The 4,702-nt window shown below is 34.3% G+C and overlaps 1 pseudogene; it reads left to right on the top strand.

The window, feature by feature from the left end:
• Nucleotides 1-97, top strand: LOC138831446 (U6 spliceosomal RNA; annotated as a pseudogene).
• The last annotated feature ends 4,605 nt before the right edge of the window (nucleotides 98-4,702 follow it).

Raw genomic sequence — 4,702 nt, 5'->3', positions numbered from 1 at the left:
ATGCTTCAGCAGCACGTATACTCAAATTACAATACAGAGATTAACATGGCACTTGCACAAGGATAATAAGAAAATTTGAGAAATATTCCATATTTTTCATTCTTCAGATGCAAGAAATGAAAAAAGTGATTAAAAAGTTGATTACAAAATTAAAAGTGTAACAATACACGTAATTCATATAATTAAATTTAGTTTGACATCAGTGTATTAAATCACCTCAGAAAGGCGTTTACATAGCATAAACTTTACAAAACTTTTCAAATTAGACAACATTGTCATTTTATCCCAAAGAAAAATAATATTAAGACCTAGAAAAAAAGGAATCAAACTGTTTCTATATCGAATACAATCGGAAAGGACACATTAATGAACGTATATATTATAAAATAATATAGAATTCAATGCATATCTAGGAGAAAATAAATTATGAACATTATACAAACATAGAATATAGAATATTTTAAAATATACTTTTTCAGAGAAGCACCAGAAATATTTTAGTTTCTTTACTACTCATTTCAACAGGTATATTAAAATTATTTCTTATTAAAAAATCACAAACTCTGAAGAAATTATTATACATGTTTACAAAATCTATTGAATACATTTTTCCATCCAAGGCAGGCAATTCACTTGGAAGAATTCCGCAGAATCCATGAATTTTTACAGTAAAATATTGGTGCTGCCAGGCACTGGTGGTTCATGCCTATAATCCTAGCTAAACAGGAGACTGAGATCTGAGGATCATGGTTCAAAGCCAGCCTGGGAAGGAAAGTCTGTGGTACTCTTATCTCAAATAAACCACTAGAAAACTGGAAGTGGAGCTGTGTCTCAAGTGGTAGAGGGCTCACCTTGAGCTGAAGATCACAGGGATAGCTCCAGGCCCAGAGTTCAAGCCCCATGACCGACCAAAAAAAAAAGATATTGTTCTTATTTGGATTGTGAAAATATTTTGTACGGACACAAAAGATGAACTTGCATTTTTGAAATTTAAGAAACTTAACCCGACCATTAGGACTTCAGTGAACAATTTGTACAGCCTTTTACAACTTCTTAGAGGTAGTGATACATACTTATGCTTTTGGCAATGTCAAAAAGAGTTTCTTCTATGTTGTTCTTCAGGCCTGGATTTATATAATGGTTCAACAGAAGGCGATCCAGCGTATCTTTGCTATCTCAATTCTCAACAGCAAGATATAAGGGTGTCAAGAGTCCTTTAGTTTGGGGAAGTGTTACTGTGGCTCAAGCGGTAGAACACTCTCCTTGAGCTGAAGAGCACAGGGACAGCACCCAAGCCCAGAGCTCAAGCCCCATGACCGACCAAAAAAAAAAAAAAAAAAACCACAACAACAACAAAAATCAAACAAACAAAAATATTTGGGCTGGGAAAGTGGCTCAGTGGTAGAGCGCTGGCCTTGCATACATGAGGCCCAAGGTTCGATTCTTCAGCACCACATAAGCAGAAAAAAAAGCGGGAAGTGGTGCTGTGGATCAAGTGGTAGAGTGCTAGCCTTTAGCTAAAGAGAAGAGGGACAGCGTCCAGGCCCAGAGTTCAGGCCCCACGACCAGACCAAAAAAATTTTTTTTAAAAAGTCCGTTAGTTTGGCCATTGGTATCTGTATCATGATGAGGTAAGAAAGAAGCGTCTCTGGTATTATTCCACGTGTATGCACTGTTCAGGGGTGTCCAGTCATCTACAGTTATTGCATATGCCGCTTGAGACACCAACTCACTGACAATGTCTAAGTGTCCACCGTAGGCTTCTTGAAGAGGGATATACTGATCATCATCCCTACTATTCACATAAGTGGCCTTTTGAGAAAGAAGTCTCCGCACTGTAGTAAGCTGAATATTTTCGACAGCCCATTGAAGAAATATGGTTGGATGCTTCTCCAATGTTTTTTTCTTGCAAGTGATAACATTCCTTACTTTTTCATCCTGTTCCCCATATTCCTAAGAATTGCCTAACCAGAGACTTTGAGTGCCAGTGGGAATGAGATGTCCATGTATTTCCCTAATAGTTCACATTGGTTGAACTGGTCAGAAATATCTGGTGAATTTTCTGCAACTGTTTATTCACCATGATTTATTTTCTCTTTTTCCAATTTTACTATTCGAAATTATTCTAAATGGAGAGTAGGGAATTGATGGAGAGCAGAGGAAAGATATTCCTCCATATTCAAATGTACACACTGAAAATGAGGACAAGTGATGTCTTCATGTGCAGCTTATTCTAGGCATGAGAAAATAGGAAATAATGCCTTCCATATAAATGATTGGGGAAATGGCAGAGCAAAAAGTGAAATGATACAACCAAAAATATAAAAGCAAAATAAATTAGGATAATTATGGAGCAATCGTGTTATATATGAGAACCATGAAAGGGAGAGAGAAAGAAAGAGAAAAATGTGTAATGACGTTGCTAGCCACATAATCCATGCCTCTGATCAATTTGTAGAGCAAACAAAATTTTATTTTTAAAAGAGATGGAAATCGAATTTATGTATTTACTTAAAGTTAGTAAATACATTTTTAGTAGCCTACGTAAAGAGACATAACTTTACCAAACTACAGACAGTAAAATAAATCCTTGATAGTTCTAGTAACAGATCTGACTGAAATCAGTTGAATCATACTTTTCTTGTACAATGAAGGAATAAGAGGGTAGTAAAGCAGCTAGAGAAGGCAGGGAGATTGTATCTGTGACAAAACTTTGTGGAAATTGGTATTGAGGATTTCTTACTGGTGATCCACTTGCACTGGAAGCATGATTCTGAAGTATTGCTTGCCGATTCTGAACTATTGATTTGATTATTATATTCTCCAAGAAGAAAATGAGAATTGATAGTGAAGGACTACTAATACATTTTGACCTTCTCACTAAGCACTTTCAATCATCAAAATCACATGAAGACAATAGACAGGCCTACTTTTTAGATGAAAGCAAGTGTCTTATAAAAACAAGGAATGTATGTAGTCATGCAAAGGACTTCTATTTTACCAATGCCGCATACATTTTTCTAATGTTGGGTACCAATAAATAATGGATCTATTAGAAAGCTCTTAAGGCTCCTATGTTTAATAGTGAGTTCTCTTACACTATATCATGGTATTTTTTGTGTATGGTTTTAAGAATAAATTTACATTACTAACTTGAATTTCTGACAGGACAGTATCATCACTGTACATCTTGCTTCTATACTCTCATTTTAAAATTACCATCTAAGTATGTGCATTAGATAACTATATAGGAAAAAGTAGAAGCCACACTGATGGCTTATGTCTTTAGTAGTAGTTAATCAGAAAGATGAAATCTGAGCATTGTGGTTTGAAAGCAGACCAAGAAAAAACAGTCCATTAGATTCTGATTTGAATGTAACCAGCAAAACCTAGAAATGGAGCTGTGGTACAAGCAGTAAAATGCTAGCCTTGAGAAAACTGAAACAAAAAATAAATTCTGGGACAAAGCCAGGCCCTGAGTTCAAGCCCTAGTAGTAGCACCAAACAAATAAATTAATTAATAAGGTAATTAATTAATTAAAACTAAATTAAGTGGTCACATGTGGAGAGGCAGGTAAAATGTAACATGCGTGGTAATGGTTTATGTATTATTTTGTAATAAGGCATATTATCATTTGTCCTAATCACTAATATTTTATGTGGACTTTTTGGTACAATAAACCCTGAATTTAGCATGCGTGTATATGTGTGTGTACATGTGCGAACATGTGTGTATGTGTATATGTGTGCGTGTGCTGTTGCAATGTTGCTTGCCAATGTGGACAGGGTGAGGCTGAAAAAAGCTAACTGTGTTGCAATGTTTTTATTTATCAGTGTTCTGTCATGTCATTTCAGTGGAACCAGCCTTTGTACATATTATTTGTCTAATAATAACATCATAATCAAAGCATTTACAATATTAAGTTAGAAAAAGAGACAGCTTTCAGCTCTTATTGTATGTTAGGTAAGAAGATACAGACATAATTAGTTAATAAGTTGTTGCTATAAGATGATTGTCAGTACAAAATACGTATTTGACCTCTTAAATTGGTTATACTTTTAAGATACACTCATAGAGTGATTTGGACCGACTTGACCAAACAGGTATTACTCTCTGATTATTCCTGTGAAACACAAGTTGGATAAACTCTTTCCGGATTTCTGTTGAAAATCACTTTCTTTGCAAGATTATATCTATTCTCACTAAGAGATAATCCAACCCATATTATGTTTGAATATACCATCTTATTCATTGAAAATAAGTATTGTGGATATGCTTGTTAGATATTCCTTTCAAAAACGAACAAACAAAAAGCAAGTGTTATGTCCATATTGTGGATGCATTTGAAGGTGTTTTGTACATGCACAGGTATCTTTACTAATGGCTTTTTTGTGGGAGAAACTACGGCAACTTTAACAAATAAGGCTTTTTGAATATCTGTTCCAATATACATAACATCTCAGAGCAAGTCTTGCAATTTCTGAAAATCCTTTGAATATTTTAGTATTATTTCAGTTCATTGACTGTAGAGCTAAAATTTCTGAAATATTGTGAAGCTCTGAAAAAGTAAGTGGGTATATATGCTTTTTTATGCTTCATTTTATGAAAACCCAGTTTTTATGAATGTAAATGGAATAGAATAAAAGAATTAAGTGAATTGGGTAAGCTAATTATTAGTATAATTTTGTTTTTATTAATAGT

The sequence above is a fragment of the Dipodomys merriami genome, unplaced genomic scaffold (genome assembly GCF_024711535.1).
Source record: "Dipodomys merriami isolate MVZ:Mamm:240054 unplaced genomic scaffold, mDipMer1.0.p SCAF_196, whole genome shotgun sequence".
Classification (NCBI taxonomy): Eukaryota; Metazoa; Chordata; class Mammalia; order Rodentia; family Heteromyidae; genus Dipodomys; species Dipodomys merriami.
Note: the sequence above shows the minus strand (reverse complement) of the source record. Positions and strands in the feature narration are given on the sequence as shown.